We start from the raw sequence: 13,025 nt of genomic DNA on the forward strand, positions 1-13,025 counted from the left end.
TGAAAATATCATCAGAAATTAAATCAACGTATTACATTAAGGATTTATTCCTCTGGGAAGTCAGCATTTTCTTGTATTAAACTTTATATCTCATATAGTTTTTTGGAAATAGGAGTTCATACTACAAAAGAAAATGGAAGGAAAAAACATATGTCTGTGTGCTCGTTTTTTGAGCTATTGTCACTCAAAGATACCAAGTTGTCAAAATATTGGTTTTTATGAGAATTTAGCCATTTTGACCATATACACGAGATAATAAAGACATAATTTCATAATGAGGTGTTTGATATGTATGGATGTTTGCAGAATTTGTTTTCTAGCGGTCATCTTTGAAAATATAACAGTTATGATTAATAAGGCACTTAATTTTTTGCAGAGTAGCAACATATGCCACACTTACCCCTTGATTTTGAGCTACAGAATGCACCATTTGCATCCATTTTGCGCTTTACAGAAAAAGTTCTGGTATTAAACTATTTTGCATATCAATTGGGAGGGGGGGGGGTCGATGTGCTTACTTTTTCCCCATAGTTAAATATTTGTTATTTTTGAATATTATTGAATAATAGTAAAAGTGCTCAAATTAACATTAAGTGTAAAAATAAAGTGACAAAAGTGTATAATTTCACACATTAATGCCCAATACATATTTAATTACCACGAATCAAGTAAATAATTACAGCAAAAATTAGCTACCCAGTGATGTTTTAAGTAAAAACAATTTATGTAAAAAGCGGTAAAACGTTGGCTCTACTCAAAGCGAAAAAGACACATTTTCAAAATGGCCACCAAACGAGCCATATCTAAAATCAACGTATAAAAAATCTACTAAGAACAGAAATGTATTCTCTTAGTGGCAATAAATCTAATAATCGACAGTATTTAGTGTTATGACTCTCTCCTAGATAAACTTAGATAGATAAGCGTAATCACACATCAGTGTATTATAGGGTATAAGGTATCATATCATGCCGAATGAGCTCTTTCGAATGACGTTCTTATTTTTATAATCGATCGATTATTTATTTTATTACAAAATGGCTGCCTCACCTTTCCTGCATGTAATTCGACAAGCAATGTGAGAAAATAACTCTTTCATATGTAAATTATGTAGGATAAAACTATTCCACCCTCGGGTACAGAATTTTGGGTCAGAAACCTCGGCAAGCCTCTATCCTACATATGTACATATGAAAGAGTCATATAATCTTTAAACACTTGTAGGGCGTTCGAATTATACAGACTGATCCATTGCATTAACGTAAAAAGGTGATTATAATTGGGAACTCATCTTTTTTTTATTCTTCCCAAAAGACTTTCAACCTCTAAATATCTTAATTAGCTATTCTTTATTTTATAATTGGGTAAAGGGTAGAAGGTAATGGGGTTTCACTCCGGATCGAGACACGTCATAATCTATTAAATATTATGTTACTGCTGAATGTGAGGTAATCGCTGTGAGTGGTACCACATATCTACTCCTTGTCAGTATAATGTGACTGGATCGGGGGTTGATTTAGATGTACCAGTTTGTCTCCATAATTGGGGATGGTCGTTCTTAAATGTCATTATATGTTAATATGACTTTAAGCATACTCAGCCAAGCAACCAACCTAGTAATATTATAAAAACATCACACATACAAATACATTACCAAGCAACCAACATGGTGATATTCTAGAAACATCACACATACAAATACATAACCAAGCAACCAACATGGTGATATTCTAGAAACATCACACATACAAATACATAACCAAGCAACCAACATGGTGATATTCTAAAAAAATCACACATACAAATACATAACCAAGCAACCAACATGGTAATATTCTAAAAACATCACACATACAAATACATAACCAAGCAACCAACATGGTGATATTCTAAAAAAATCACACATACAAATACATAACCAAGCAACCAACATGGTGATATTCTAAAAACATCACACATACAAATACATAACCAAGCAACCAACATGGTAATATTCTAAAAACATGACACATACAAATACATAACCAAGCAACCAACATGGTGATATTCTAAAAAAATCACACATACAAATACGTAACCAAGCAACCAACATGGTAATATTCTAAAAACATGACACATACAAATACATAACCAAGCAACCAACATGGTAATATTCTAAAAACATGACACATACAAATACATAACCAAGCAACCAACATGGTAATATTCTAAAAACATGACACATACAAATACACAACCAAGCAACCAACATGGTAATATTCTAAAAACATGACACATACAAATACATAACCAAGCAAACAACATGGTGATATTATAAAACATCACACATACAAATACATAACCAAGCAACCAACATGGTGATATTATAAAAACATCACACATACAAATACATAACCAAGCAACCAACATGGTGATATTTCTAAAAAAATCCACACACACATACAAATACATAACCAAGCAACCAACATGGTGATATTATAAAACATCACACATACAAATACATAACCAAGCAACCAACATGGTAATATTCTAAAAACATGACACATACAAATACATAACCAAGCAACCAACATGGTAATATTCTAAAAACATCACACATACAAATACATAACCAAGCAACCAACATGGTAATATTCTAAAAAACATCACATATACAAATACATAACCAACAACCAACATGGTAATATTCTAAAAACATGACACATACAAATACACAACCAAGCAACCAACATGGTAATATTCTAAAAACATGACACATACAAATACATAACCAAGCAAACAACATGGTGATATTATAAAACATTACACATACAAATACATAACCAAGCAACCAACATGGTAATAATCTAAAAACATCACACATACAAATACATAACCAAGCAAGCAACATGGTGGTATTCTAAAACAATCACACATACAAATACATAACCAAGCAACCAACATGGTGATATTCTAAAAACATCACACATACAAATACATAACCAAGCAACCAACATAATGATATTATAAAACATCACACATACAAATACATAACCAAGCAACCAACATGGTGATATTCTAAAACATCACACATACAAATACATAACCAAGCAACCAACATGGTAATAATCTAAAAACATCACACATACAAATACATAACCAAGCAACCAACATGGTAATAATCTAAAAACATCACACATACAAATACATAACCAAGCAACCAATGTGGTAACAATCTAAAAGCTTCACGCATACAAATACATACAATTATCTTACTTCACATAGATCAATTTAACACGACAACAGTAATTTATTAAGGTATTTGATCATATACAAGCACATATCTTAAAACAATTTGATTCAAAGTAAATTCTGTTATCCATGCACGGCAGATAATGTTTTTTAAACACTACAAATTTCGTTTCTTTTCAAATTTTCGGCTTCTTGTATTCCAAGAGAAATTTTGCCCACTGATGTTTAAAGTGAATAGTCGGGCAAAGAAAACCAGTCTAAATGCGTTCATTAGCCTTCCAAAAGTTCTCACATATTAATACGACTGTCAAGTTCTGCTTAGTTTCCCAGTTCTGACCATTGAAGTAAAGAAAAGTTGAAAGCATTGAAAGCGAGGCTGTGTGGAAATGTAACCACGGACATAGTGTGCCGGGAGGACGTTTTAGAATTCCCATACTTTAAATTAATTTCTTCGTACGCAGACAGATTTTGACGAGAGATTTTTATTTTTCCATTTCATAAGAAATTATACTGGATACATTCACACCATTTTTACCGACTTTAGCCATCCTTGCACGACTGTTCACTTTAAAGTTTGTGTTTTTTAATCTACATTAGTTAATTTTTTACCTTTGTATGACGTTATTTTTCATTATTCTGTTTTCGAAAAATGCTGTTAACAAGTTCCTAAATTATTTGATACAAACTGTGTATTTATGTAATTTGTAAATAAGATCAAAACGGGGAATTCTTTCCGAGTTGACACCCATATACACTCACGATATATTGAAATTATTGCATTGCAATAACGTCAAGACAACATCGCACACAAAAATATGTTTGTTTATTTTGACTACAGAAATGAATTTAGAAACCGCTTAAAGATACAAAATATCGACCTGTTACTTCATGCACACGTATGAATGTAGATATATACTTAGACTTACCTGATCAAAGTCGACTGTGACGTGTTCTCTATTCAATGTAAGTGTTGTAGTTAGCTCTAGCAGAAGTGAAATGGCGAGTCTTCCCCTGGTACCAGAAACCTACACGAAATTTTCGTCATGTGCAGTTCTCTCACGTGTTCACGTGTGCGATTACGGTAACAGATTAGGATTATAACCGATACAATGTGAACAACATAATACCGGTGACGTAAAGCCAGGAATTACGCATTAACATACTATTCATGATACTAATCATGTATCAAATTTAATTCAGAAATGTGACTATATTGCTACGTCAAAGAGCTGAATGGTAAATGGGGTCTATCTTAAGTGATGGATGTAAGATTCTTCCCCGCACTAAACGAATAATCTCATGATCGGTGCCGAATATTTTCTGAAATATGATCAACTGATCTTGACTGATCTCGATTTCTTCTCCGAGAGAAGAATAATGGCCACGTGACTAGCGGCGAACGTTTCTTCGACGAAAAAGAATCATTTTAAAATAAAAAAAGGAGAAAGTTTCTCATTATTTAGAAAACTGGCATATTATGTGTCCAATAAGAAACGTATGTTATATTACTTCTGTCGTTGTTTGATTTGGACAAAGGAAAATCATATTGGTTCCGATAAGCAAAAGCAAATTTTCGGGCATGACCATCGACGAATGTTTCCATAAACAACACAAACCATAATGCTGCTATGTAGGAACGATTATTATATATTATTATTATATACAAAACTGAAAGAAAACCCCAACGGTACATTGAATGATCTTAAAACTATTCGTCATAAATCTGCTATATAAAAATCGAAATAAAAATTGTATACCTTATAAATATTTTGAAAGCACTGCTTTGGGAATGCCCGAAGTTTGTAATCTAATACCTTTGCGATAATCCTGACACTTTACTATTGCTGGATAATTGTATATATAATGCATGAATCACGGATTTTGTCATATAGTACACCACATTATACCATTTCGTCTGTCACCGTTCATGTGTTTCTGTATTACTTAAAACGTGATGAATCTACACGTGCCGTTTTTGTGAAGGTCCACTAAGTAAGCTGAGTATATCAGCTCAGTTCTCCAAAACACAGACCACCATCTCATTGGTAGAAACGTGTAATACACTTCGATTCAACTGGACCCACCATCTCATTGGTAGAAACGTGTAATACACTTTACTTCCAAGGGATCCAACATCTCATTGGTAGAAACGTGTAATACACTTTACTTCCAAGGGATCCAACATCTCATTAGTAGAAACGTGTAATACACTTTACTTCCAAGGGATCCAACATCTCATTAGTAGAAACGTGTAATACATTTTACTTCCAAGGGATCCAACATCTTATTAGTAGAAACGTGTAATACATTTTACTTCCAAGGAATCCAACATCTCATTAGTAGAAACGTGTAATACATTTTACTTCCAAGGGATCCAACATCTCATTAGTAGAAACGTGTAATACATTTTACTTCCAAGGGATCCAACATCTCATTAGTAGAAACGTGTAATACATTTTACTTCCAAGGGATCCAACATCTCATTAGTAGAAACGTGTAATACATTTTACTTCCAAGGGATCCAACATCTCATTAGTAGAAACGTGTAATACATTTTACTTCCAAGGGATCCAACATCTCATTAGTAGAAACGTGTAATACATTTTACTTCCAAGGGATCCAACATCTCATTAGTAGAAACGTGTAATACATTTTACTTCCAAGGGATCCAACATCTCATTAGTAGAAACGTGTAATACATTTTACTTCCAAGGGATCCAACATCTCATTAGTAGAAACGTGTAATACATTTTACTTCCAAGGGATCCAACATCTCATTAGTAGAAACGTGTAATACATTTTACTTCCAAGGGATCCAACATCTCATTAGTAGAAACGTGTAATACACTTTACTTCCAAGGATCCAACATCTCATTAGTAGAAACGTGTAATACACTTTACTTCCAAGGGATCCAACATCTCATTAGTAGAAACGTTAATACACTTTACTTCCAAGGGATCCAACATCTCATTAGTAGAAACGTGTAATACATTTTACTTCCAAGGGATCCAACATCTCATTAGTAGAAACGTGTAATACATTTTACTTCCAAGGGATCCAACATCTCATTAGTAGAAACGTATAATACACTTTACTTCCAAGGGATCCAACATCTCATTAGTAGAAACGTGTAATACATTTTACTTCCAAGGGATCCAACATCTCATTAGTAGAAACGTGTAATACACTTTACTTCCAAGGGATCCAACATCTCATTAGTAGAAACGTGTAATACACTTTACTTCCAAGGGATCCAACATCTCATTGGTAGAAAGGTGTAATACACTTTACTTCCAAGGGATCCAACATCTCATTAGTAGAAACGTGTAATACACTTTACTTCCAAGGGATCCAACATCTCATTAGTAGAAACGTGTAATACACTTTACTTCCAAGGGATCCAACATCTCATTGGTAGAAACGTGTAATACACTTTACTTCCAAGGGATCCAACATCTCATTGGTAGAAACGTGTAATACATTTTACTTCCAAGGGATCCAACATCTCATTAGTAGAAACGTGTAATACACTTTACTTCCAAGGGATCCAAACATCTCATTAGTAGAAACGTGTAATACACTTTTACTTCCAAGGGATCCAACATCTCATTAGTAGAAACGTGTAATACATTTTACTTCCAAGGGATCCAACATCTCATTAGTAGAAACGTGTAATACATTTTACTTCCAAGGGATCCAACATCTCATTAGTAGAAACGTGTAATACACTTTACTTCCAAGGGATCCAACATCTCATTAGTAGAAACGTGTAATACACTTTACTTCCAAGGGATCCAACATCTCATTAGTAGAAACGTGTAATACACTTTACTTCCAAGGGATCCAACATCTCATTAGTAGAAACGTGTAATACATTTTACTTCCAAGGGATCCAACATCTCATTAGTAGAAACGTGTAATACACTTTACTTCCAAGGGATCCAACATCTCATTAGTAGAAACGTGTAATACACTTTACTTCCAAGGGATCCAACATCTCATTAGTAGAAACGTGTAATACACTTTACTTCCAAGGGATCCAACATCTCATTAGTAGAAACGTGTAATACATTTTACTTCCAAGGGATCCAACATCTCATTGGTAGAAACGTGTAATACACTTTACTTCCAAGGGATCCAACATCTCATTAGTAGAAACGTGTAATACACTTTACTTCCAAGGGATCCAACATCTCATTAGTAGAAACGTGTAATACACTTTACTTCCAAGGGATCCAACATCTCATTAGTAGAAACGTGTAATACACTTTACTTCCAAGGGATCCAACATCTCATTAGTAGAAACGTGTAATACACTTTACTTCTAAGGGATCCAACATCTCATTGGTAGAAACGTGTAATACACTTTACTTCCAAGGGATCCAACATCTCATTAGTAGAAACGTGTAATACATTTTACTTCCAAGGGATTCCAACATCTCATTAGTAGAAACGTGTAATACACTTTACTTCCAAGGGATCCAACATCTCATTAGTAGAAACGTGTAAATACACTTTACTTCCAAGGGATCCAACATCTCATTAGTAGAAACGTGTAATACACTTTACTTCCAAGGGATCCAACATCTCATTAGTAGAAACGTGTAATACACTTTACTTCCAAGGGATCCAACATCTCATTAGTAGAAACGTGTAATACACTTTACTTCCAAGGGATCCAACATCTCATTAGTAGAAACGTGTAATACACTTTACTTCCAAGGGATCCAACATCTCATTAGTAGAAACGTGTAATACATTACTTACTTCCAAGGGATCCAACATCTCATTGTAGAAACGTGTAATACACTTTACTTCCAAGGGATCCAACATCTCATTAGTAGAAACGTGTAATACACTTTACTTCCAAGGGATCCAACATCTCATTAGTAGAAACGTGTAATACACTTTACTTCTAAGGGATCCAACATCTCATTTGTAGAAACGTGTAATACACTTTACTTCCAAGGGATCCAACATCTCATTAGTAGAAACGTGTAATACACTTTACTTCCAAGGGATCCAACATCTCATTAGTAGAAACGTGTAATACACTTTACTTCCAAGGGATCCAACATCTCATTAGTATAAAACGTGTAATACATTTTACTTCCAAGGGATCCAACATCTCATTAGTAGAAACGTGTAATACACTTTACTTCCAAGGGATCCAACATCTCATTAGTAGAAACGTGTAATACATTTTACTTCCAAGGGATCCAACATCTCATCAGTAGAAACGTGTAATACATTTTACTTCCAAGGGATCCAACATCTCATTAGTAGAAACGTGTAATACACTTTACTTCCAAGGGATCCAACATCTCATTAGTAGAAACGTGTAATACATTTTACTTCCAAGGGATCCAACATCTCATTAGTAGAAACGTGTAATACACTTTACTTCCAAGGGATCCAACATCTCATTAGTAGAAACGTATAATACATTTTACTTCCAAGGGATCCAACATCTCATTAGTAGAAACGTGTAATACACTTTACTTCCAAGGGATCCAACATCTCATTAGTAGAAACGTGTAATACACTTTACTTCCAAGGGATCCAACATCTCATTAGTAGAAACGTGTAATACACTTTACTTCCAAGGGATCCAACATCTCATTAGTAGAAACGTGTAATACATTTTACTTCCAAGGGATCCAACATCTCATTAGTAGAAACGTGTAATACACTTTACTTCCAAGGGATCCACCATCTCATTAGTAGAAACGTGTAATACACTTTACTTCCAAGGGATCCAACATATTAGTAGAAACGTGTAATACACTTTACTTCCAAGGGATCCAACATCTTATTAGTAGAAACGTGTAATACACTTTACTTCCAAGGGATCCCATCTCATTAGTAGAAACGTATAATACATTTACTTCCAAGGGATCCAACATCTCATTAGTAGAAACGTGTAATACATTTTACTTCCAAGGGATCCAACATCTCATTAGTAGAAACGTGTAATACACTTTACTTCCAAGGGATCCAACATCTCATTAGTAGAAACGTGTAATACATTTTACTTCCAAGGGATCCAACATCTCATTAGTAGAAACGTGTAATACACTTTACTTCCAAGGGATCCAACATCTCATTGGTAGAAACGTATAATACACTTTACTTCCAAGGGATCCAACATCTTATTAGTAGAAACGTGTAATACACTTTACTTCCAAGGGATCCAACATCTCATTAGTAGAAACGTGTAATACACTTTACTTCCAAGGGATCCAACATCTCATTAGTAGAAACGTAAAATTTGTATTAGTAGAAACGTTAATACTTTACTTCCAAGGGATCCAACATCTCATTAGTAGAAACGTGTAATACACTTTACTTCCAAGGGATCCAACATCTCATTAGTAGAAACGTGTAATACACTTTACTTCCAAGGGATCCAACATCTCATTAGTAGAAACGTGTAATACATTTTACTTCCAAGGGATCCAACATCTCATTCATTAGTAGAAACGTGTAATACACTTTACTTCCAAGGGATCCAACATCTCATTAGTAGAAACGTATAATACATTTTACTTCCAAGGGATCCAACATCTCATTAGTAGAAACGTGTAATACACTTTACTTCCAAGGGATCCAACATCTCATTAGTAGAAACGTATAATACATTTTACTTCCAAGGGATCCAACATCTCATTAGTAGAAACGTGTAATACACTTTACTTCCAAGGGATCCAACATCTCATTAGTAGAAACGTGTAATACATTTTACTTCCAAGGGATCCAACATCTCATTAGTAGAAACGTGTAATACACTTTACTTCCAAGGGATCCAACATCTCATTAGTAGAAACGTGTAATACACTTTACTTCCAAGGGATCCAACATCTCATTAGTAGAAACGTGTAATACATTTTACTTCCAAGGGATCCAACATCTCATTAGTAGAAACGTGTAATACACTTTACTTCCAAGGGATCCAACATCTCATTAGTAGAAACGTGTAATACATTTTACTTCCAAGGGATCCAACATCTCATTAGTAGAAACGTGTAATACACTTTACTTCCAAGGGATCCAACATCTCATTAGTAGAAACGTGTAATACACTTTACTTCCAAGGGATCCAACATCTCATTATAGTAGAAACGTGTAATACACTTTACTTCCAAGGGATCCAACATCTCATTAGTAGAAACGTGTAATACATTTTACTTCCAAGGGATCCAACATCTCATTAGTAGAAACGTGTAATACATTTTACTTCCAAGGGATCCAACATCTCATTAGTAGAAACGTGTAATACACTTTACTTCCAAGGGATCCAACATCTCATTAGTAGAAACGTGTAATACACTTTACTTCCAAGGGATCCAACATCTCATTAGTAGAAACGTGTAATACATTTTACTTCCAAGGGATCCAACATCTCATTAGTAGAAACGTGTAATACATTTTACTTCCAAGGGATCCAACATCTCATTAGTAGAAACGTGTAATACATTTTACTTCCAAGGGATCCAACATCTCATTAGTAGAAACGTGTAATACACTTTACTTCCAAGGGATCCAACATCTCATTGGTAGAAACGTATAATACATTTTACTTCCAAGGAATCCAACATCTCATCAGTAGAAACGTGTAATACATTTTACTTCCAAGGGATCCAACATCTCATTAGTAGAAACGTGTAATACACTTTACCTCAAAGGGACCCAACATCTCATTCAGTAGAAACGTGTAATACACTTTACTTCCAAGGGATCCAACATCTCATTAGTAGAAACGTGTAATACACTTTACTTCCAAGGGATCCAACATCTCATTAGTAGAAACGTGTAATACATTTTACTTCCAAGGGATCCAACATCTCATTAGTAGAAACGTGTAATACATTTTACTTCCAAGGGATCCAACATCTCATTAGTAGAAACGTGTAATACACTTTACTTCCAAGGGATCCAACATCTCATTAGTAGAAACGTGTAATACACTTTACTTCCAAGGGATCCAACATCTCATTAGTAGAAACGTGTAATACATTTTACTTCCAAGGGATCCAACATCTCATTAGTAGAAACGTGTAATACATTTTACTTCCAAGGGATCCAACATCTCATTAGTAGAAACGTGTAATACACTTTACTTCCAAGGGATCCAACATCTCATTAGTAGAAACGTGTAATACACTTTACTTCCAAGGGATCCAACATCTCATTAGTAGAAACGTGTAATACATTTTACTTCCAAGGGATCCAACATCTCATTAGTAGAAACGTGTAATACATTTTACCTAAAAGGGACTCAACACTTCACTTGTAGAAACAGATAATAATTTCATTATTCTTTTAAAGATTTGATCAAAGTTAAGGAGCAACCTATTTTTTACTAATGCTCTGTCCTCATTAGTAGGAAGGTTCTGAATTTATACCACAATTGGTTTTGTGTAACGTTAGCCCTACTATGTTACCTTGCAAATATTTGTTGGCATTAATCAGTGTATATTTACATTCTCATTGCAGTCTCACTATGTAGCCTTACCAAGTGCAGTTGGCATTCGTCAAACTATGAAGTACCTCCCGCTTATTATGACGTCATTATCATTGTGACGTCACAATTGTCGTGCCAGCGATCACGGAAGATGGCGGTTCAAATGGCTGTTCCATCTTTGACGATAATGAATTATTTATTCATTATAGACGCAACATCTCTTGGGATTTCATCATAAAACTGTTATCAAATGTAATTATAAGCATTGAACATCTTTCAGTTAGCATTTTTGAATTGAATGCGAACTGGACAGCGGTAGATTCAACGTGAAGCAAGACGTTAAATGAACTGTCATGCGCTTATTATGACGTTATTGTCATTGTGACGTCATAATGTCGTGCGAGGGTCACGGAAGATGGTTGTTTAAATGGTTGCTCCGTCTACGACGATAATGAGTTCTTTATCAATTATAGATGCAAAATTTCTTGAGATTTATTAAATTTGCCGCTGTCCAGTTCGCATTCATACTCCCATCTAAATGCAACAGCCGTGGTCATTTAATAAGGGCGGCCTTCCATGTGTAAAAGGTGTTGCGGTGAGTGAATGTCTAAGTTTTAGGAGGTTTCGTGTTATTTCTTCATTTAACAGAATGAAGAAAATTTTTATCTAATATATATATTATTACTATTATTACATTTTGATTTCCATCAATAGAATGCCACCATAGTAACACTAGTTACTTTAAATCAGTGATGTATATGAGATATCTCACTTATACATCCTTGCTTTTAGTCTGTCAATTAATCTGATGGGGAGTATAGATACTCATGATACAAGTAAAGATACTCATGATACAAGTAAAGAGCATTAGAGACGAAACACGTGTAACATTAACTAGATTGTGCTACAGACAACTTTAGGGGATCTCAAAAAGAGCCTTCCTCACAGGGGCGAACACTCAACTGCAGATCAAAAGTGGTGTGGTATCAAGTGAGACGTAAGGAAGAAGAAAGTCAATTGCCTTTTATGATAATCGACTTATTAAATATTCTGTGCAATGTACTAAATTTATCGGTTTAGTACACAGGGACCTGGCACGAAAATTTTTAACCAATAGTATACATATAGTATATTATAGTATCAAGGGTATGAACTCGGCGGTCGAGAAAAACGGACCTATTTTTTTAAAACCGTGATTATTTTAATAAATGGGTTCTATACAACATTGACGGATATCTTACCTTAAAGAGAAATAATTTATCTTTCCATTGAGTGCTTGATGAACAAAATTGGCCAAGTATTGACGAAGTTATGGATTGATGAATCGGG

The sequence above is a fragment of the Argopecten irradians genome, chromosome 6 (genome assembly GCF_041381155.1).
Source record: "Argopecten irradians isolate NY chromosome 6, Ai_NY, whole genome shotgun sequence".
Classification (NCBI taxonomy): domain Eukaryota; kingdom Metazoa; phylum Mollusca; class Bivalvia; order Pectinida; family Pectinidae; genus Argopecten; species Argopecten irradians.